This window comes from Pelophylax lessonae (genome assembly GCF_965119305.1).
Source record: "Pelophylax lessonae genome assembly, chromosome: 8".
In the NCBI taxonomy this organism is placed as follows: domain Eukaryota; kingdom Metazoa; phylum Chordata; class Amphibia; order Anura; family Ranidae; genus Pelophylax; species Pelophylax lessonae.
Genome location: NC_138775.1, coordinates 194,053,074 through 194,077,711, shown reverse-complemented (window position 1 = coordinate 194,077,711; position 24,638 = coordinate 194,053,074). Strand labels below are relative to the sequence as shown.

The 24,638-nt window shown below is 45.3% G+C and overlaps 1 protein-coding gene across 3 annotated transcripts in view; it reads right to left on the bottom strand.

Moving 5' to 3' along the window:
- The window catches only part of DIPK1A (divergent protein kinase domain 1A), a 253,970-nt gene that overhangs the window by 182,985 nt on the left and 46,347 nt on the right, over window positions 1–24,638 (bottom strand). The window contains exon 2 of one of the 3 annotated variants that reach the window (XM_082265811.1): window positions 4,960–5,139. The exons of the other annotated variants lie outside the window; for them this stretch is intronic. The gene's annotated coding sequence lies outside the window, so the exon portion shown is untranslated. The remainder of the gene's footprint in view (window positions 1–4,959; window positions 5,140–24,638) is intronic. 3 annotated transcript variants of the gene reach the window in all.

Here is a 24,638-nt window from a genome sequence, read left to right as displayed (position 1 = left end):
ATGCAAGTTCAAGGGTTAGCTCAAGAGTTGTTTTCTGAAATAGATGTTATCAGGAAATTGGCTTATAGCAATTGCAGATGTCTTTACATAAGGCGAGTGAACAGTGCTATCACTGATGAGAACTAGAAGACATCTGACCAAATTACCACTAAATTATCCCTGAACACACAAATGTCAACCCGAAAGAGGAACTTCACCCTTTTTTTTTTTTTATTTATTAAAAAGTTCTGCAACTCCCTGGGACATGTCACAAGAAGTCGCAGGCAGGGGGCATGCTTAAAGTGTAACTAAACTCACAACAGTAAAATAAGTCTTTATATGCAGTAAAGCATGCTTGTTATACTAACTGTGGAACCTAAGGGGTTAATCCTCTGCATTATGTAAAAAGGCTGTGATTCTGTATGCACAGACCCTTCTTGCATTGTCCCCAAAACAGCTCAGGATAAGACAGAGTTAGTGGAGTCAGTCTGCATATGCTCGGTTTGGTGTGTATTGCTAGAGAGTTCTTTTTTCTTGGAAGAGCGCATGTGATCAGCACAGAGTCAATCAGCACTGTCCAGACAGAGGGTCAGGGGTCCTGAATCCTTATAGGCGAGTCAGAGGTGAATAAAAACTCCAAACTATGGCCCTCCAGCTGTTGTGGAACTACACGTCCCATGAGGCATTGTAAAACTCTGACATTAACAGACATGACTAGGCTTGATGGGAATTGTAGTTCCTAAACAACTGGAGGGCCATAGTTTGGAGACCACTGGGTTAGAGAATTGACTTTTGAGTGAAGGTCTTCTTTATGAAAATGCATAGATACAAAGCGTTCTCTGCAAATTTTCAAGTGCAAAAACCGTATTTATATTTAAAATGTTTTTGTTTTTTTACATTGTGGATAGATTAATTAAGGGTTAGAATCCTCGTCAGGTTTTACAGCCGTCAGAGTCCCAATAGAGAGATTCCTTCACTTCCTGTCTGGTAAAAAGGTTGTCCCCCAGAACAGGAAAGTGAGGGGAAATCCCTCTAACAGCAACACATACAGAAATGCTTTTTCAAGTTAAAGAGGAAGTAAACCCTCCTCTGCAAGTTGTACCTATAGGTAAGCCTATGATACTGTAAATATCTCCTAAACATGTACCGTTTAGCAGATATTTACCTTACATGCAGCCAGTGACGTCACTGGCGCATGCGCTCTGAAGGAACGGCCGCTGGTGCCGTTCCTTCAGAGCCCCGTGCCGTGACCGTCGGCTCCCGCGCACGTGCGCGGGAGTGACGTCACAGCGGCTCCGGCCAATCAGATGGCCGGATTCCGCGATCCCGGAAGACGGGCGACTGAACATATCGCCCGTCAGAGGTAAGCGGGCGGCACGGCGGGGGCTAGTTCTAAGGTAAGTATTTCATAATGAGCTAGTATGCATACTAGCTCATTGTGTGTTTCTCTTTCAGGGTGAAAAAAAAATGGGTTAACAACCTCTTTAAGTAGGCAAAAAGGTGAACCAGGAAATAGTGGTTTCTATAAATTGCTTGATTGTGTGTGCTACAATACTGGCTGAACAGAATTGCAATTGCTTTAGCAGGCTAAATGTTACAGACAAAAGAAAATGGATGGAGAGCCACTTTAATGGTCATTTGCAAGGACAAATACAATGCTGGAGCTTATTTATTAAAGACCAAGGGTTATTTTTTTATTTTACAGATTTTTGCCATTAGTTTTTTTTATTTGGGAGACTTGTAAAATGTATTTTCTGTAATCATTTGATATTGGATTTCTGCTTTTCTTGTCATCTAGTCCCAGCTGTTTTGTGGTGTGAAAGAGCGCAGGCTATTTTCATCCTGGAAATCGCTAAGTATATATTCACCTATCCACAGGGAGAAGAAAATATTAGCTAAAGGGCAGAAGTCATGGGGCAAAATACTAAATTTAAGAAAAGGTCACCACTATCATACAAAATTCATAGTGAATGTTTAAATATTACATCTAACAGTTACCTATTACATATAATCGTATCTTTGTGTTCCAAGTATTAGATGGCATTCACCAATTATTTGCAGATCCTCCCCAACACTGAACTGTTCTAATTTTTTTCAGGAGGTTGGGGAAAGTCTGCAGTAGAAAGATCTTGCCACTTTAGTCCCGAAGGCTTGTAAGCAGCCAGCATCCACTGAATACTGAAATGTCAGTTTTAAAAGGGTTTAGCTGTAAAAGGTTACCAGTCAATGTAAGCAATAAGCCACGGTGAAATGAATACATATTTATAACACAAACCAGAATCTAACATTCTTTGCATTTGTAGCAGAAATATATATAAAAAAATGAATACATTTGTAGGTCTTTATTCAGAGATTTTTTTTACTCCTCTGTATATATCAAAGAGATCCAAAACAAATCAATACTGAAATAAAGCTTATAATCCATGGTTTTATTATATAATGCATTGATTTTTTTTTTATCAGATGAGAGGGCACTTGACACTGTCAGAGTTACTAGAGAATAAAGATATATGGGATCCTTGACATTTCACAGAAAAAAAAATTCTAAAATGAGTAAAGAAAACTGAAACTGAGACCAGTTACGCAGAAAAAAAAAAAAAAAAAAACACCTTCTTAATGAATATTATAAATGGCTTCTAAGCACAGAAAAATTCCCAGTTTCTGCTTTTATTGGTATTGAAAAGGAATTTATAAAAATAATAAATAATAATATAAAATAATAATAAAGCAAAAAAAAAAATAAATAAATAAAAGAAAATGATGGTGTCACTTCAACATGTACCTAAAGCGAACACTTCTTTTTTTTAGCCTAGGTTCACACATATGGGGTACGGGAAACGCAGTGATCCCTGTGTGTGTTTTCCGTAACGCATAGCAAATGCACTGTATTTGCGATACACTGTGGATGTCAATACAAAGTTAACGACACCTCAAACGCATTGCAAATGCAGTGCAGTTTGCCTGCACAGGATCCCATGGTACAAAACCACCGTGTGATCTGGCTGTAGTGTGCCTCCAAAAAAAAAGTGCCTGCACTTCTTTGGTGTGATGCGGTGCATTTGGAGCCCCTTCGAAATGGGCTCCAATTGCACCGAGCGGAATTACATATGAATTGCACTGGAATGTGGTGCAGTTCCTGTGCAATTCACATGCAGGTTATAGTGTGAACTAGAGCTGCACGATTAATCGTATGAAAATCGCGATCTCGATTCACCCCCCCTGACGATCTAAACCTGACATATTCTCGATTCTTTGCATAGCTGAGTGAGCAGAGAAAACAGCTGTAGAAAACTCCCAGTAACTATAAACAAAATGATTACATTGTATCTTTCCTCCCACAAACGCCTATCAGCATTAAAGTCTCCCAGTAACTATAAACAAAATGATTACATTTGTATCTTTTCCTTCCCTCTGCCAGGGAAAAAGGAAGTTTAACCTCTTAAAGACTAGACCTTTCTCTGACACTTGTTGCTTGCAAGTTAAAATCATTTTTTTTTGCTAGAAAAGTACTTAGAACCCCCAAACATTTTATATATTTTTTTAGCAGAGACCCTACAGAATAAAATGGCGATTGTTGTAATATTTTATGTCACACTGTATTTGCGCAGCAGTCTTTCAAACGCAATTAATAAACTTTAATGAATAAAAAAAAAAAACGCAACAGTAAAGTTATCCCAATTTTTTTTTTGTTACACAGAGAATCGTGAGAGAATCGTGATCTTTATTCCAAGCTAAAAAATCGTGATTCTCATTTTGGCCAGAATCGTGCAGCTCTAGTGTGAACCCAGGATTTTAGTTTGTATAGACTGTGGAAGTGCTAAAAATCACTGTTAGGTCTTTATTGCTGTCTGTGCCTAGATCAGGGAGATTTGGGAGTGTTTTCAAACCCACGACACTAAAATCAGTCTGTATATGCAGTAAAGCATGCTGGTTATTCTCACTGTGGAACCTAAGGGGTTAATCCTTCACATTGTGTAAAAAAGACTTTTTGATCCTGTCTTCCCTGATCCTCCCCTTCTTTTACTGTCCTTAAGCCATCATCTCCTGATAGTGCAGAGCCTTTAAAGTCACTCTGCCCATGCTTAGTTTGAGGTTTATTGCTAGAGATTTTATTTTATTTTTTTCTTGTGAGGGTACACGTGACCAGCACTGTCCAGACAGAGGGTCAAGGGTCCTGTAGCCTCATAGGACTTCCAGAGTAGAATGAAAACCTCTCATATAACCCTTAAACAGACACTGATAGAAGTCACATAACTGCTATATACTGCTGATGAGAAAAGGTATTTAGAAGTTTATATTTGCAAAAATAATTGCATTTCCATGTTCTGTGTACTGTGGGAGACCAGATATAGTAAATGCAGGCTCCTGGGTTTATTAACACTTTAACCACTCTATACTTCCTGGTGACCATTGTCACCAGGCTAAAAGGAATTTAAAGTCTAAAACTGATTTATCACTAAAACAGGAATAGGGACCATTTTCCAATAGGAACATCAGTTCCAATGACAACGGTCTAAAAGGGGATCTCTTATTTGGATAGATTTCCTCTTACTGCCAGTTGTGCCTATGTGTAGAAGGTAATTCTCAGTGGAACATAAAAAAATAACCTGGCATGGGTTTTTTCTTTTGTTTCACGAAAGTGTTATTGAAGTATAAAACAAAGAAAAATCAACAATCTCGCACTGGCAATATACATAGAGCCAAATCGGAGGACATATGCTATATACACAAAAAGGGGTAAATTGATATGACAAATAATGCCGGAGGCAAAATCGTGGTTGTCAATGTAAAGAACACCAAAAGTATAAGTGCATCAATACGTGATCAGTTCAGAAAAGTAATCGTATCTGGTCAGAAATGGGTTTTACAGTTTTTCCCCATTCTATCCAAAACAAAAAATGGTTCATATATAGTTTAGCAAAAAAACAAACAAATGCTGACACATACAAAGACTAAGTACTTGGGGGTACCTGCACATACCTGCAATAGCTTTCAGTAGAAACACTCTGCCAGAATGTCACTCTCTTCTGATCAGGCTCCGATGCTTCCTGATAAGGCCACTCCATTATGGTCCCCCATGGTTTTCTATTGGCCCATCACTCTGATGGCCTGCCACACTGGCCAACAGAAACATGCGAGTGGCTACAGGCGAAGGTCAAGCTTTAAACAAAAAAATAAATAAAATATCAGGAAGTGCAAAAGTTTTGTCCAATCAGAACAACCCACCATTTAGGCAGAGCAGAACACTGAAAGCTACTATGGGTATTTGAACCAAGACCACTAGAGTTGTAGAATGAACTTGATGCCGATGAGTCTTTAAAATTTTTGTTTATTCCATAATTTCATCCACTACGTAATACTTGCTGTTTTTAAGCTCTGCCTACATTACTATCCCAGAATTAACCTGGCCCAGTCAAAAAATAGAGACCTATGTTAAATATGAAGATAGCAACAATATACTGTAAAGCCTCTCATATACAACTGAGAGCAGGGGTCTCCAAACCATAGCCCTCCAGTTGTTCAGGAACTACAGTTCCCCATCATGCCTAGTCATGTCTGTAAATAGAGTTTTACAATGCCTCATGGGATGTGTAGTTCCGCAACAGCTGGAGGGCCGTAGTATGGAGATCCCTGACTGAGATTGTCCAAAACTCAAGCTGTGGGTGGCCCTGTTGGCACCACTGGGTTCAATCATTTTTCAACTGATTTTTGTTTACAAGGCAGGGGGGGGAAATCTCGACCCAACAGTAGCTGCATCCAATCAGACGCAAACACTGCTCAGGGGTTCTAACAACAGTGGGTGCCAGCTAACAGATTACAAAAGACGGCAGGGGAGATTTCTGCCATCCATGCGGTTTAGGGTGGAAATGGAAACCAAGTGTTTTCTCTTGTTCAGCCCACAGCCTGGATGAGAGAAGCCTAAATGCCTATGGCTATCCTAAGCCTAGAAGTCCTATCTGTGATGAAAAGAAAATTTGTTCTTGAAAAGGAAGAAGCAAAAATGACAAGATTATTTTAACAGTTCAGAGCAACCTGAATACTTACAATAACAAAGTAGTTTCTCTGCCAAGTCTATTTAATTGATATTTACAAGATGTGATTGAACAATACATGCTTCAAGAACCAAGCCAACTGCATGAAACTAGAACAGGGAAAGCCCTATCCCAGAATGCATTGCACACACGTCTGCATCCTGTTTTAGTTATCAGTTTAAAGAAAAGGATTCATTCACATTTGTACATTAAAAAGGAATATTAAAGTGGAAGTAAACTTCCACTGTTTGTACCTATAGGTAACCCTATAATAAGGCTTACCTATAGGAACTGTAAATATCTCCTAAATATAGTTACATAGTTTGTGAGGTTAAAAAAAGACATCAGTCCATGCAGTTCAACCTATGATGTGTGTGTTTGATGTTAACCATACTTTTTATACCCCTGTATATTGCGGTCTTTAACCACTTGCTGACCGCCGCAAGTACATATACTGCGGCGGTCAGCCCCTCACAGACAAAGTGACGTAGGGGTACGTCACTAGCCTGTGAGGCTGTGGGGAGCGAGCGCGCGCCACCGGAGGCGCGCTCCCGCTCGGTCACGGACCTGCCCGCGCGTGTGCCCGGCGGACCCGATGTTCGCCGGCCACTCGCGATCGTCCGTGACAGCAGGAGAAAGGCAGGCGGCTGATGTAAACAAGCCGCCTGTCATTCTCCCGTGTAAGAACAGTGATCATACGGTTCTACTATGACACCTCAAGCCACAGCCAATCACAGTAAGAATCACGCCCCTAGGGACACACACCACCCCTCCCTCTCAAAAAAAAGTTAACCCCTTCACTACGAGTGTCATTTTACAGTAACAGTGCATATGTATAGCACTGATTACTGTAGTGTCAATGGCAACCCCAAAAGTGTCAAAAATGTCAGTCAAGGGTCCGATCTGTCCGCTGCAATGTCGCTGTCCCGCAAAAAAAAAAAAATCGCAGATCGCCGCCATTACGCGTTAAAAAAAAAAGACAAAAATCTTTCCCTTAGTTAGTAAACGCAATAACTTTTGCGCAAACCAATCAAAATATGCTTTTTGCGATTTTTTTTTTACCAAAAATATGTAGCATAAAACAAAATTGGCCTAAAATGTTAAAAAAAATGATTTTTACAGTTTTTTGGAGGGGAATTTCATATAAAAAAATGTGAAAAATATTGTTATTTTTGCAAAATTGACGCTATGTTTTTGTTTATAGCGCATGATAAAAAAAAAAAAAAAAAAAAAATCGCATGGGGGATCAAATACCACCAAAAGAAAGCTCTGTTTGTGGGAAAAAAAGGACGTCAAATTCGTTTACGTACAGCGTCGCACGACCGCGCAATTGTCCGTTAAACTCACGCAGTGCCGAATCGCAAAATACCCCCTGGTCAGGAAGGGGGTAAAATCTTCCGGGGCTTAAGTGGTTAAGGGGAGTACCTAATCATTTTTTGAAACTGCTGATACCACTGCTTGTAGAAGAGAGTTCCACATCCCCACTGCTCTGACAGTAAAGAACCCCCTACGTATTCTAAGGTTAAACCGGTTTTCCTCTAGTTTTTAGTGAGTGGCCACGTGTCTTATTGTATTCCCTTTCTCTGAAAAGTTTGTTCTATACGCTACGGTCACTGCCAGTACAGTATTTGTACATTGATATCATATCCCCCCCTCAAACGTCTCTTCTCCAGAGAGAATAAGTTCAATGCTTGTAGTTTTTTCTCATAGCTTAGATCCTCCATTCCCCCTCATTATTTTTGCTGCCCTTCTCTGGACTCTCTCCAGTACCAGCACATCCTTTGAGGACCGGTGCCCAGAACTGGACAGCATACTCCAGATGTGGCCGGACCAGAGTCTTGTAGAGTGGGAGAATAATCTATTTCTGGAGGGAATCCCCCTTTTTATACATGCCAGTATTCTGTTGGCTTTGCTTGCATAGAAGTTATTGCCCTGCTTAGTTTAGTATCATTTGCAAATACCGAGATTGTGCTAGATATCCCCTCCTCAAGATCATTTATGAATAAATTAAACAGGATTGGTCCCAGGACAGACCCCACTTTCCAATCTGAGTACTCCCCATTTATCACCACCTTTTGGACTCTTCCCTGTAGCCAGTACTCACCCTATGGTCCATACCTACCTTCCTTAGTTTGTACAGTAAGCGTTTGTGGGAAACTGTGTCAAATGTCTTTGCAAAGTCCAGATACACCACATCCACAGGCCTTCCTTTATCTAGATGGCAACTCACTTCATCGTAGAAGGTTAATAGATTGGTCTGTCAAGAACGATTTTTCATTAATCCATGCTGATTAGTACTAATAATATTGTTTTCATTACTAAAGTCTTGTATATAGTCCCTTAACATCCCCTCCAAAATCTTTCAGACTACTGATGTTAGGCTGACGGGTCTATAGTTACCTGGGATATATCTCGGCCCTTTTTTAAACATTGGTACCACGTTGGCTTTTTTCCAATCAGCTGGTACCATTCCCGTCTGTAGACTATCCATAAAGATCAAGAATAAAAGGTCTGGCTATCACCTGGCTGAGTTCTTTAAGAACCCTCGGGTGCAAGCCATCCGGTCCCAGTGATTTATTTATGTTCAGCTTCTCTAGTTTAGTTCCAAGTCTATCTTCTGTTAACCATGGGGGTACTTCCTGAGGTGTATTATTTAATTTAGCATTACAAGCTGGGTTAGTGTAGCCCCCCCAATTCTTTTGTGAAAACTGTGAAGAAATTATTTAGCACTTTCGCCTTCTCACTGTCCTCTGTGGCCAGATTACCTTCATCGTCTTTTACGATGTGTTCGGGTCTCGATTTATTACTATTTATATACTTAAATAATTTCTTGGGGTTTTTTTTTACTCTCCTCTTCCGCTATGTCTCTCATGTTCTATTTTAGTCGCCTTGATTTTGCCTTTCCATTTCTTATTGCACTCTTTATACTGTTGGAATGCTGCCAATGCCGCCTCAGCCTTGTAATTTTTTGAATGCCTTTCCTTTGTATGAATATGCATTTTTATGTCAGAGTTTAGCCACCCTGGGTTTGCTTTTGCTCCTTTCAATTTATTTCCCTTTGGAATGCACTGGCCAATCCCTTTGTTAGTGAAGCACTCCCTATTTTCCTCTATGTTCTTTGTTCCTAGGGTTCTATCCCATTTGATATTTTCCAGCAAAGAGCGCCGTTTTGGGAAGTTGGCTCTTTTAAAATTCAGTGTCTTTATATTACCCTTGTGTTTCCTATTACTATGATTTATACTGAAACTAATTGACCTATGGTCACTGTTTCCCAAGTTGCTCCGTATTTCTATATCCGTGATCAGGTCTGTATTGTTGGTAATCAGTAGCATTGTTTCTTGTCTGTGCGTTCACCATCTGACCCACAAAATTATCCTGCAAGACATTTAGGAACTGCCGAGCCTTGGATCAATGCGCGGTTCCTTCTGCCCAGTCTATATCTGGATAATTAAAGTCCCCCATTATAATTACATTTCCCATTCTTGCTGCCAATACAATCTATGAAAGGAAGTCCGCCTCCCCCTCCTCATTCTGGTTTGGGGCCCCATAGCATACGCCCAATATTACTTTCCCCATAGTGCCTTCCCTTTGAAGTTCTACCCATAGGGATTCTACCTCCTCCTTAGCTCCATTATTAATATCGTCCCTCCTATTTACCTGTACACTGTTCTTAACCTCCTTGGCGGTATGATTATGTCAGGAATTATGTACCAAAAGCAGTACAATTTTTTGCATAAACATTTGGCGTTATGTATAGGTTTTATTTGTCACAAATGACAATGGCAAGGGGCACTGTGTCTGATACTAAGGTGATACAGTGTAATCCTCTTAGATTACATTGTATCACCTCCTTTTTATGCGTTTGTGTAACATTTGAATTTCCCTCCCAGTTCTGCTCCCATGCACCATTGCTGCTGCAGGGAAAAGAACCAAGAAGTCATCAGAGCGATGGACGGCGCGGCGGTGATCTCGGCGGCGATCACAGCAATGGGAGATCATCGCTGGATCGCCAGGAGAAGGTAAGGAACCCTGCTGCAGGCTCTGCACATCTACCCCGAGCGTAACTCTGGGATAACGATCCTAGCATGAAAAAACCACCCCGAGTCACGCTCGGGGTTACCGCTAAGGAGGTTACTATACAGACATACCCCTCCCCCTTTTTTACCTTCTCTAGCTCTGCAATTAGGGGAATACCCCTGAAATGTGAACAGTTTAGGAGATACTTCCTGCATATGCAGCCGATGAAGTCATCAGCGCATGTGCGCTGAAGAAACGGTCACCCACCCGTGACATTTCTTAAGAGCCCCGTGCCGTGACCAGCGGCTCCAGTGTGCATGCGCAGGAGTGACGTCTCGCGGCTCTGGCCAGTGACACAGCCGGAGTTCGTGGAACGGAAGGAAGACAAGCGAAGGTGGATGCGGCCTCCAGCAGTGACAACGAGGGCTTCGTCTGCAGGCAAGTTTCACATAATGTGCTAGCATTTTATGCATACTAGCACATTATGCCTTTACTTTGCAGGTCAGGGATAAAAAAAAAAAAGCCAGCACTTTACTTGTATGTAGGCACAAAATACCACTGATCATAAGCTACTGAAAAGTATCCATTCATTAAAAAAATGATTTAGTAACTGCTGAAATCTCCAACAATGGTGTATCACATGAATGACAGCTTTGATAGGACGTAGTTACTATTTTACTGTACAATAGGGAAAGTCTTTCTACCCACTGCAATGAAACAAGGGTCTGCCAAGAGCAAACCTCCTGCAGCTGAAAATCTATTGTTTTCGTGCTACCTGCAGGCAAGGGCAATCTGCCCATTCTGCCTTGCAAAGTACAGCTGTCACCACAGCCAACATCCTACAGCATGCTGGAATGTTTTTGTGACAGATTAAGGAGCAGTCTTAAAACTCTGCAAACCTTTCACTGTGTGCACATAAAAAAGAACGGCCTAAACTGGGAAAAGATGTGCATGTTTTGAGTGTACAATAAAGTGAAGAGTAAATATACACTATATTACCAAAAGTATATACCTGCCTTTACACGCACATAAACTGTAATGAATGGCATCCCAGTCTTAGTCCATAGGGTTCAATATTGAGTCGGCCCACCCTTTGCAGCTAAAACAGCGTCAACTCTTCTAGGAAGGCTGTCCATAGGTTTAGGAGTGTGTCTAAGGCAGGGCTTGACAAATTTGCCTGAAATCTAGGAGCCAGCTAAAAAAGTTAGGAGCCAGTTTTTTTTTTTTAAAACTAAGTGCCGGTTCACACTCATGCGGCTGCGGCGATCGCATGTAATATCGGAGCGCACTGCTCCTTCATTACATGCGATCGGCTGTGCGGTGCGAGTTTAGCCATACACTTTGTATGGCTAAATTCGCACCGCACCCGCAGCAAAGACGCTCAGGACCCTTTTTTGCAGCCGCATCAGGATCGGATTGCACAGCGGTTCACATTTGTGCGATCCGATCCTGTGAGAACTGCAAGATCGCACTGCGATATGCGATCAAACTGGGGGTGTCATTAAGATTACATTGACACCCCCAGCGTATCGCATATGGCAGTGTGAACTGCCAGGGGCGCGCTTGCGATGCGGGAACATGCTGCGAATTCGCAGCCTTCCCGCATCGCATAAGTGTGAACCGGGGCTTACAACCAAGCTTTATTTAATAAAACGGATACTAAATTTACAAATAAATACGACTAGAACTCCACTCTCTTCTATAGCGCAATTGGATGGAAACAGACTGTCTCTTTCCATCCGATGCCATCTGATCCGATCAACGGGATGGATAGAAAATAGAACCACCATCCGTCTGTTTTTGGCGGACAGGATCAGATGGCGGCAGATTACTGCTCCATAGAGGAGACTGAAGGGTCCGATCAGGTCTGCCTGAAAAACTGACAGGCGGACCTGATCAGACAGCCCGTGTGAAAGGGGCCTTAGGCTGTGGTATGGCGATGAGGAAAAAAAAAAAAAAATTGATATATATATATATATATATATATATATATATATATATATATCAATTTTTTTTTCTTTTTTAAATAAGAATTGGAAAAAAAAAAAACGTATTTTTTTTTAATAATTAAAAAAAAAAAAAAAAGAAAAAAATTATTTAATTTTTTTTACATTTAAAAAATAAATTAATAATAATAACCATACTCCCTGTCCACTTACCTTTAAGCAAAGGTAGCTGGACAGAGAGATGAAGCCTTAAAAAAACTTTCCTCTCATTTCCTCTTTGGAAGGAGATGGAAAGGCATTAAGAACATGCATTACTCCCGGCCACCACAAGAGGGCGCCAGTTTCCCTAGCCTTTCTCATCTCACAGAAGAAGGCCGAAAAGCCGGGGCCTCAATTTTTGGACAGCGCGGAAGTCCGTGCACTCGAGGAGAAGGTGGGGGGCTCAAAAGGGACAGGACACCCTATGCAGGGCACCCCAGGCGCCAGGTCGCTAATTCTAGTCGCAAATGCGACCTGGCGCCCGGGTTTGTCGAGCCCTGGTCTAAGGGAACGTTTGACCCTTCTTTCAGAAGTGCATTGGTGAGGTCAGGCACTGATGTGGACAAGAAGGCCTGGCTTGCAGTCTCCGCTCAAATTTATCCCAAAGGTGTTCTATCGGGTTGAGGTCAGGTCTCTGTGCCGGCCAATCAAGTTCCTTCCCCCCAAACTTGCGCATTCATGTCCTTATGGACTTTGCTTTGTGCGCTGGTCCAAATCATTTGGTAGAGGAGGGTTATGGTGTGGGGTGGTTTATCAGCAGTTGGGCTTGGCTCCTTAGTTCCAGTGAAGAGAACTCTCAAGGCGATCAGCATATCAAGACATTTTGGACAATTTCATGCTCCCAACTTTGAGGGAACCGTTTAGGGATGGCCCCTTCCTGTTCCAAAATGACTTGCGCACCAGTGCACAAAGCAAGGTACATAAAAGACATGGATGAGCAAATTTGAGGTGGAGGAACTTGACTGGTATGCACAGACTCAAGACCTCAACCCGATAGAACACCTTGGCGCACAGACTGCGAGCCAGGCCTCCACGTCCAACATCAGTGCCTGACCTCACAAATGCGCTTCTAGAAGAATGGTCAAACATTCCCAAAGACACACTCCTAAACCTTGTGGACAGCCTTCCCAGAAGATTTGAAGCGGTTATAGCTGCAAAGGGTGGGCCAACTCAATATTGAACCCTACAGACTAAGACCGGGATGCAATTAAAGTTCATGTGCGTGTAAAGGCAGGTGTCCCAATACTTTTGACAAAATAGTGTATATCTGTATGTGAGCTTATAAAAAGATGGGGATTCCCAAAACCCCTTTATCTACTTATCCCTTTATGTCTGCAATAAAAGACTGCCATTCTCTATGACAAAAATTGAGTGATGCCACACCCTTACTGGTACATTATCTTTCAAAAAGGCTGAAGCACTAGGTTTAACACTTGCCTCTACCTAAAGTATAATATCCAATTACTGTATATTATACCTACCAATCACATACCACAATAACAAATAAAAATCAAAATGATAAAACACACACACACACACACACACACCTAAATACACACACACACACACACACACACACACCTAAACACAACCCCCCCCCCCACACACACACACACACAGTGGCGGCTGGTGCTCAAAATTTTTTGGGGGGCGCAAAAACAAAAATGTAATAGGTATTGCTTCGCGGCAAAAAACGAGGTAAAAAAATTGCATGACTTTGAGGTCATGGTACAGGCATGGCACTAGGCTTGTGACGGTATCAGATTTTCATGCTGCGATTAATTGATTAAGGTTTTGCCACGGTATACGGTATTATCACGGTATTCTATTATTAAATTTAAATTATTAAATTTCCACCTCACTTCAATTTCATTGCTGAATTTAGGGGCTTTGGTTCACTTATGCACATTATTATATAGTCAGTCAGTACAGACTCTGTGAACCAGGCCTAAAATAGGTCATCAAGCAGTGTCTGGCCTAACTGGTGATAACTGGTCCTGGCGCTCGGCTCCGATCCGATGGCCTGGTCATTAAGAGGGCAAATCCTTGTGGTCAAGAAGTGGTTAAACCTGAAGGAGGTGTTGTTTATAAATTACTTTACTATTGCTTTAGGCCTGGTTCACATGTATGCGGGTTGGTGGTTCACATGTATGCGGGTTGGTGGTTCACATGTATGCGGGTTGGCGGCCCACATTTGCACAGGCATAGCAGCCCATTGATTTGAACGGGCTGCTATGCCCTAATTTTCCGCAGAAAAAAGGTGCATGCAGCATTTTTTTAAAATTCAGTGGCCTTGAAATCCATCCTGCTTTTGCACCATGCGACTAACCTGCAGTTCCTGCTCTGGCAAGCTTTCTGCATTTTTTGTAGACACTGCTTGATGGCTATATAATAATGTAATGTGGGCTGCTATGCGTGTGTGTGTGTATATATATATATATATATATTTATTAGAGCTGCACGATTCTGGCCAAAATGAGAATCACGATTTTTTAGCTTGGAATAAAGATCACGATTCTCTGTGTAACAAAAAAAAAAAATTGGGATAACTTTACTGTTATGTTTTTTTTTTTTTTTTTTATTCATTAAAGTCTAATCATTGCGTTTGAAAGACTGCTGCGCAAATACAGTGTGACATAAAATATTACAACAATCGCCATTTTATTCTGTAGGGTCTCTGCTAAAAAAATATATAAAATGTTTGGTGGTTCTAAGTACTTTTCTAGCAAAAAAAAAAGTGTCAGAAAAAGATCCAGTCTTTAAGAGGTTAAACTTCCTTTCTCCCTGGCAGAGGGAAGGAAAAGATACAAATGTGATCATTTTTGTTTATAGTTACTCGGAGACTTATGCTGAAAGGTGTTAGCTGAGTGAGTGAATGAGTCATCCAGCTCACTGAAATGTATCAATTCACAAGTCAGGCAGACTTGACAGAGAAACTCGGTATTTTAAAAATGCCACAATAACAATACCGTGGCTATGCAATACCGCGATATATCGAATTACCGAAAACCGGCATATGTCTACATGGCACATGTGATGGTATAGGCATGGCACAGATGGTACAGGCATGGCACAGGTGATGGAATAGGCATGGCACAGATGGTATAGGCATTGAACAGGTGGTAGAATAGGCATGGCACAGGTGATGGTATAGGCATGGCACAGGTGATGGAATAGGCATGGCACAGGTGATGGAATAGGCATGGCACAGGTGATGGTACAGGCATGGCACAGGTGATGGAATAGGCATGGCACAGATGGTATAGGCATGGCACAGGTGATGGAATAGGCATGGCACAGATGGTACAGGCATGGCACAGGTGATGGTACAGGCATGGCACAGGTGATGAAATAGGCATTGCACAGGTGATGGTACAGGCATTGCACAGGTGATGGTACAGGCATGGCACAGGTGATGGAATAGGCATGGCACAGATGGTATAGGCATGGCACAGGTGATGGAATAGGCATGGCACAGATGGTACAGGCATGGCACAGGTGATGGTACAGGCATGGCACAGGTGATGGTACAGGCATGGCACAGGTGATGGTACAGGCAGGGCACAGGTGATGGAATAGGCAGGGCACAGATGGTATAGGCATGGCACAGGTGATGGAATAGGCATGGCACAGATGGTACAGGCATGGCACAGGTGGTGGAATAGGCATGGCACAGATGGTACAGGCATGGCGCAGGTGGTGGAATAGGCATGGCACAGGCATGGCGCAGGTGGTGGAATAGGCATGGCACAGATGGTATAGGCATGGCACAGGTGATGGAATAGGCATGGCACAGATGGTACAGGCATGGCACAGGTGGTGGAATAGGCATGGCACAGATGGTACAGGCATGGCGCAGGTGATGGAATAGGCATGGAACAGATGGTACAGGCATGGCACAGGTGATGGAATAGGCATGGCACAGGTGATGGTAAGGTCATGGCACAGGTGGTGGAATAGGCATGGCACAGGTGGTACAGGCATGGCGCAGGTGATGGAATAGGCATGGAACAGATGGTACAGGCATGGCACAGGTGATGGAATAGGCATGGCACAGGTGATGGTAAGGTCATGGCACAGGTGGTGGAATTGGCATGGCACAGATGGTACAGGCATGGCGCAGGTGATGGAATAGGCATGGCACAGGTGATGGAATAGGCATGGCACAGGTGATGGTAAGGTCATGGCACAGGTGGTGGAATAGGCATGACACAGGTGATGGAATAGGCATGGCACAGGTGATGGTAAGGTCATGGCACAGGTGGTGGAATAGGCATGGCACAGATGGTACAGGCATGGCGCAGGTGATGGAATAGGCATGGCACAGGTGATGGTAAGGTCATGGCACAGGTGGTGGAATAGGCATGGCGCAGGTGGTGGAATAGGCATGGCGCAGATGGTACAGGCATGGCACAGGTGATGGTAAGGTCATGGCACAGGTGGTGGAATAGGCATGGCACAGATGGTACAGGCATGGGGCAGGTGATGGAATAGGCATGGCACAGGTGATGGTAAGGCCATGGCACAGGTGGTGGAATAGGCATGGCGCAGGTGGTGGAATAGGCATGGCACAGATGGTACAGGCATGGCACAGGTGATGGTAAGGTCATGGCACAGGTGGTGGAATAGGCATGGCACAGATGGTACAGGCATGGCGCAGGTGGTGGAATAGGCATGGCACAGGTGATGGAATAGGCATGGCACAGATGGTACAGGCATGGCGCAGGTGGTGGAATAGGCATGGCACAGATGATGGAATAGGCATGGCACAGATGATGGAATAGGCATGGCACAGATGGTGGAATAGGCATGGCACAGGCATGGCGCAGGTGGTGGAATAGGCATGGCACAGATGGTACAGGCATGGCACAGGTGGTGGAATAGGCATGCCGCAGATGGTACAGGCATGGCGCAGGTGATGGAATAGGCATGGCACAGATGTTACAGGCATGGCACAGGTGATGGAATAGGCATGGCACAGGTGATGGTAAGGTCATGGCACAGGTGGTGGAATAGGCATGGCACAGATGGTACAGGCATGGCGCAGGTGATTGAATAGGCATGGCACAGGTGATGGAATAGGCATGGCACAGGTGATGGAATAGGCATGCCGCAGATGGTACAGGCATGGCGCAGGTGATGGAATAGGCATGGCACAGATGGTACAGGCATGGCACAGGTGATGGTAAGGTCATGGCACAGGTGATGGTAAGGTCATGGCACAGGTGGTGGAATAGGCATGGCACAGATGGTACAGGCATGGCGCAGGTGGTGGAATAGGCATGGCACAGGTGATGTAATAGGCATGGCACAGATGGTACAGGCATGGCGCAGGTGGTGGAATAGGCATGGCACAGGCATGGCGCAGGTGGTGGAATAGGCATGGCACAGATGGTACAGGCATGGCACAGGTGGTGGAATAGGCATGGCACAGGCTTGGCACAGGTGATGGAATAGGCATGGCACAGATGGTACAGGCATGGCGCAGGTGGTGGAATAGGCATGGCGCAGGTGGTGGAATAGGCATGGCACAGGCATGGCGCAGGTGGTGGAATAGGCATGGCACAGGCATGGCGCAGGTGGTGGAATAGGCATGGCACAGATGGTACAGGCATGGCACAGGTGATGGTAAGGTCATGGCACAGGTGATGGTAAGGTCATGGCACAGGTGGTGGAATAGGCATGGCACAGATGGTACAGGCATGGCGCAGGTGGTGGAATAGGCATGGCACAGGCATGGCGCAGGTGGTGGAATAGGCATGGCACAGGCATGGCGCTGGTGGTGGAATGGGCATGGCACAGGCATGGCGCAGGTGGTGGAATAGGCATGGCACAGATGGTACAGGCATGGCACAGGTGGTGGAATAGGCATGGCACAGATGGTACAGGCATGGCACAGGTGATGGTAAGGTCATGGCACAGGTGGTGGTAAGGTCATGGCACAGGTGGTGGTAAGGTCATGGCACAGGTGGTGGTAGGCATGGCACAGATGGTACAGGCATGGCGCAGGTGGTGGAATAGGCATGGCACAGGCATGGCGCAGGTGGTGGAATAGGCATGGCACAGGCATGGCGCTGGTGGTGGAATGGGCATGGCACAGGCATGGCGCAGGTGGTGGAATAGGCATGGCACAGATGGTACAGGCATGGCACAGGTGGTGGAATAGGCATGGCACAGATGGTACAGGCATGGCACAGGTGATGGTAAGGTCATGGCACAGGTGGTGGTAAGGTCATGGCACAGGTGGTGGTAAGGTCATGGCACAGGTGGTGGAATAGGCATGGCACAGATGGCACAGGCATGGCGCAGGTGGTGGAATAGGCATGGCACAGGCATGGCGCAGGTGGTGGAATAGGCATGGCACAGGCATGGCGCAGGTGATGGAATAGGCATGGCACAGATGTTACAGGCATGGCACAGGTGATGGAATAGGCATGGCACAGGTGATGGTAAGGTCATGGCACAGGTGGTGGAATAGGCATGGCACAGATGGTACAGGCATGGCGCAGGTGATTGAATAGGCATGGCACAGGTGATGGAATAGGCATGGCACAGGTGATGGAATAGGCATGCCGCAGATGGTACAGGCATGGCGCAGGTGATGGAATAGGCATGGCACAGATGGTACAGGCATGGCACAGGTGATGGTAAGGTCATGGCACAGGTGATGGTAAGGTCATGGCACAGGTGGTGGAATAGGCATGGCACAGATGGTACAGGCATGGCGCAGGTGGTGGAATAGGCATGGCACAGGCATGGCACAGGTGATGTAATAGGCATGGCACAGATGGTACAGGCATGGCGCAGGTGGTGGAATAGGCATGGCACAGGCATGGCGCAGGTGGTGGAATAGGCATGGCACAGATGGTACAGGCATGGCACAGGTGGTGGAATAGGCATGGCACAGGCTTGGCACAGGTGATGGAATAGGCATGGCACAGATGGTACAGGCATGGCGCAGGTGGTGGAATAAGCATGGCACAGGCATGGCGCAGGTGGTGGAATAGGCATGGCACAGGCATGGCGCAGGTGGTGGAATAGGCATGGCACAGATGGTACAGGCATGGCACAGGTGATGGTAAGGTCATGGCACAGGTGATGGTAAGGTCATGGCACAGGTGGTGGAACAGGCATGGCACAGATGGTACAGGCATGGCGCAGGTGGTGGAATAGGCATGGCACAGGCATGGCGCAGGTGGTGGAATAGGCATGGCACAGGCATGGCGCTGGTGGTGGAATGGGCATGGCACAGGCATGGCGCAGGTGGTGGAATAGGCATGGCACAGATGGTACAGGCATGGCACAGGTGGTGGAATAGGCATGGCACAGATGGTACAGGCATGGCACAGGTGATGGTAAGGTCATGGCACAGGTGGTGGTAAGGTCATGGCACAGGTGGTGGTAAGGTCATGGCACAGGTGGTGGTAAGGTCATGGCACAGGTGGTGGAATAGGCATGGCACAGATGGTACAGGCATGGCGCAGGTGGTGGAATAGGCATGGCACAGGCATGGCGCAGGTGGTGGAATAGGCATGGCACAGGCATGGCGCTGGTGGTGGAATGGGCATGGCACAGGCATGGCGCAGGTGGTGGAATAGGCATGGCACAGATGGTACAGGCATGGCACAGGTGGTGGAATAGGCATGGCACAGATGGTACAGGCATGGCACAGGTGATGGTAAGGTCATGGCACAGGTGATGGTAAGGTCATGGCACAGGTGGTGGTAAGGTCATGGCACAGGTGGTGGAATAGGCATGGCACAGATGGCACAGGCATGGCGCAGGTGGTGGAATAGGCATGGCACAGGCATGGCGCAGGTGGTGGAATAGGCATGGCACAGGCATGGCGCAGGTGGTGGAATAGGCATGGCACAGGCATGGCGCAGGTGGTGGAATAGGCACTTACCTGGCGACGGCTCGGCTCCCGGCGGCGGCTTCTCCCCTCCTCGCGACTCTGATGTCCGTCCTCTTCTGCTCGGCTCCTGGCGGCGGCTTCTCCCCTCCTCGCGACTCCTCTTCTTCGCGGGCTGCGGCGGGAAAGTGACCGGGCGGTGACGGTGAGTGACTGATGCACGCACCGGCACCGCCCCCAACGAGGTCACCATGGATGTCCTGAATCATGATTGGTCCAGGCTGGAGTCTGGACCAATCATGATCCAAGACATCACAAAAGGGGGTGGTGTAGCGCATTTTTCTGCGCTACAGTTACGCCCCAGAAGGCCGCCAATTGGCGCCTCTGCTGGTGGAAAACCCCACCCCCCATCGGCACCAATGCGGCGGACGCCGAAAGAGGGGTGGTGGAGCGCAGAGCTCTGCGCTACAGTTACGCCCCAGAAGGCCGTCTATCGGCGCCTCTGCGGGTGGAAAACCCCACCCCCATAGGCACCAATGAGACGGGCGCCCCTTGTGGGCAAAAATTTTTTTTTTTTTTTTTTTTAAATCTTTTTTTTTTCTTTTTCTTTTTTTTTGGGGGGGGGGGGGGCGGCGCCCCTGCGCCCCCTATGGGCCGGCCGCCACTGCACACACACCTAAACACAAACCCTTTCTCAAACAAATATTGAACACATAATCCATGCTTTCTTAAATCTCCACTAATCTATAAATCCAAATCCCTTGTGAAGAAATCTACTCTGTGTATGCTGCATATAATCCTGAACTGTATTATATCAAATGATAATTTAAGCTTAATAGGTGGGAGAATTTTTTTTAGGGTTGAGGAAGGGAAAATTATGTGATAAGAGTGGGGCATATTTATTGATCTGTTTAATTAATATGAAAATAAATTTTACTGGTAATTTTTTACCTATGAGTTGCTTTATTCTTATGTAATGGAGATTTTTATTTTATTACATATTTTGTTTGACAAGTTTTATTTTTGTGCGAAGGAAAATTTTTCTGCAACAGGGAGGTAAGTTAGCTTGATAGGATTTTTAACCACAAGGTGGAGCAATATATGTTAATTTATTACATCCACAATTATGTAACCTTTACAGAGATGAAATTGTGATACTAAACACACGCTGTTCAGTTTACATTGTCCCTTCTCTTTCTGTATGCCAAGGATGTCGTAATTATTTTAATTAAAAAACAAAACATCCAAGTACCTTTTTCCTAATCAATCTATAGCTGTCACATGACCCAAATGTTTCCCAGTCTGCAGGGAAACAATCAGGAGGAGCTTCAAATCCTCTGCTATTGGTCACATGTTCAAAATAAAAAATATGGAATACAGGAGTATATAAAAAAAAAAAAAAAAAAATGAATATCTGTAAACTGTTATACATTGGCATACAAATATATATTTAACTATTATCTTGTAATAATTGGTGTGGGCAGATTTCTGCCAGTAACACTATACCCATCCAGCTTGTGTCTTAGGCCTCATGCACACTGGACGTTTTTACAGCTGCTGTTGGCAGCGTCAGACGTTTTTTTTTGCAGCTGCAGAACGCCCATCCATGTTATTCTATGGCCTCATGCACACATAGAGCTTTTAGGAGCTCCAAGTGGCATAGGCGTTTTACAGCTCCAAAAAAAACCCAGGAACTGTGGGTTCAGGAGCTCCAGCGTCAAGCTGCAAAAAACGTCTGACGCTGCTAAAGGCTCCATAACGTTGCTTAACGTGCGTTAAGCCACGTTATACGTTTTTTTTCTTCCATTCAAAATCAATGGCTCCCTATGGGAGCCTATTGATTTGAATGGAAGTCACACCGCAGGTCGTACCAGGGTGATCCGACTTGCGGTGCGACCTGCACTGTGAGAATCTTGAGGGGGAACTCCACGCCAAAATGGGGAAAAAAACGGCGTGGGGTTCCCCCCCAGGTTCCAAACCAGGCCCTTCGGATCTGGTATGGAATTTGAGGGTAGCCCCACGCCGAAAAAACGGCGTGGGGTCCGCCCCCAAAATCCATACCAGACCCTTATCCGAGCATGCAGTCCGGCATGCCAGGAAAGGGGATGGGACGAGCGAGCGGCCCCACCCCCCCCTGGATCATACCAGGCCACACGCCCTCAACATGGGGGGGGGTGTGGGTGCTTTGGGGCAGGGGGGGCTCTGCACCCCGCACCTCAAAGCACCTTGCCCCCATTTTGATGAGGACAAGGGCCTCATCCCCACAACCCTGGCCGGTGGTTGTGGGGGTCTGCGGGCAGGGGGCTCATCGGAACCCTGTCAAGGCATGTATCTCCGCTGAGAGGGAAGTGAAGGCTCACATAGTTATAGTTATTAGCGGCCGCTCCCCCCGCCCCGAGTCAGGTCAGTTCTCATTCACACACAGTCCCGCTGACAGGGAAGGATCACATAGTTATATCTATTAGCGGCCGCTCGCCCCTCCCTCCCGCCCGGTGTGTCACTTCATTCATACACAGATCGTAGTAATGACATCACTGGGAGGCGGGCCGCCGGCCAGAGGCGCTTCTTTTGAATGAAGGACACCCGAGGAGGGACGCTGAGCCAGAGGGGGGGAGGGTGTACTGCCGAGGGGGACGCTGAGGCAGCTTACCAATAGTATTTGTATTATGAAGCATGAGGGGTTAATGTATTGTCACTGCTGGTCACTCATCTATTAGTGACCGACCAGTGGCAGTTAATTAACCCCTTTGTGCTGCATTAGTGCAACCAGTATCAGTGGTAATTAACACTGGTTGCACTGATACTGGTTGCTCTAATGCAGCACAAAGGGGTTAATTAACTGCCACTGGTCGGTCACTAATGCAGCAGTGACAATACATTAACCCCCTCATGCTGCATAATACAAATACCATTGGTAATTAAATTAACCTCTTGCCAACCCGTCACAGTACATATACTGAGACAGGGTGGCATCTACAGGTGTACGTCGTTGCCTGTTTTTGGTGTATGCCCCTGTTCCATTTTAAATTTTTTGGGGGGAAAAAGTCATTTTCGGTTTCCGGCCAAGGGCATCCTGTATTTTCGGTTTCGGCCCAGAATTTTCATTTCGGTGCATCCCTAGTAATTAGTAGGGGTTCCCTGAGCCTTGAAAGGTTTCCTCCATAATAAAAAGGTTTCGAAAGGCAGGTCTAATCTAGGAATAATGTATTGATAGTATAAAATCCTTAATGAAGTGAATTTGTACAATGGGATTTCTCCTTCCTTACCTTTTATATGAATTAATGGGATAATGGAATGAGAAGTGTAGGTAGCCGACTTCAAAGGAAACAGAATAAATGCACACAAACCATGGAGATATTTGGCACAGAGGTGAGGGAAGAAGGGGATTTAGATGCACTGATTACATTTTTCTGTGAGCGTTTAATCCATATTTTTTTTTTTTCTTTTAAGGATCCAAACACAGGCTCAAAAAAAAAATAAAAATACATCGGAGGTCCTTCTTATGGACTGTAATTTATGTTGTACTCATGTAGATGTTTGTGCTAACTTATGTGTACAGCTCAGGTGTACACTATTGGCGAGGCGTATAAAAGCCTCCCGTGACCTAGTAATGTTATGTAGCTAGAGACTGCCTGCGTCCTGGCAACGTTAGGTGGTTATAGCCAATTGCATCCTAGCAATGGAGGACACTAGGCGGCTTGCTTGAGAAGTCCCCTAAATTCTAGCAATGTAAAGATGTTAGTCGGCTTGCTTGAGAAGACATTTGCATCCTAGCAACAAGGCAATTTATGCTGCATGCAAACAATGCCCAAATGTTTTATGCATATTGTGTACAGAACACTTTTTTTTTTCTTAACGAAGGCCCCTGCTGCCTGAAAAAGGTTTCTTGAAAGTTTGCCTGCATCCTAGCAATGAAAAGATGCTAGGCAACTTGCTTGAGAGACTGCCTTGGTCCTACCAAAGCTAGATGGTTATAGCCACTTGTGTCCTAGCAACAGAGGATGCTAGGAACTTGCTTAAGTAGTCTGCATCCTAGCAATGGAGGACGCAAGGTGGCTTCCTTGAGAGGTCAACTGCATGCTAGCAATAGAAAGACGATAGGGGCTTGCTTGAAAAGCCATTTGCATCATAGCAACAATGCAATTTATGCTGCATGCTTGCAAACCTCACTCAAATGTTTCATGTGTACAGTGTACCGAGCTTGGTGTTTGTTATTTTTTTTTTTTTTTAACAAAGGATCCTGCTGCCTACCAGATCCTTTTATACAGCGATGTGCATATACCCCCAAAGGGAATGTTCTGCTCTATGGCCTCCCCCCCGCCCTCCCATTTTAACATTTGGCACACTGCTCTTTGTGGGGGGAGTGGGTACCTGGTTTTAGACAGATACCCGCTTCCACTTCTGCTCAGATCACACACCACAGGTCCCAGAAGACTGTGGGACCATTCACAATGCGCAGTGGGCAGCCGCATGAGAAGCCGCAAGCTGTCACAGCCGGGTGCCCACAGTTATGATGCTGGCGCTAGGGACTGAAGATGGTCCCCAGTGCCCCCTTGGGTGAGCATAACCCTGAATTCAGGGACAGGTGAGTGTTTGTTTTTTAAAAGTCAGCAGCTACAGTTTTTGTAGCTGCTGACTTAAAATTTTCCGTAATATTACTAAAGTACTGCTTTAAGAAAGCAAGAATTAGGCTCCTTTCACACGGCCGCTCCGTGTGAAAGGTCCGCTGCGGGACTTTTTTTTTTTTTTTTCCACGGAGCGGATGACATTTCT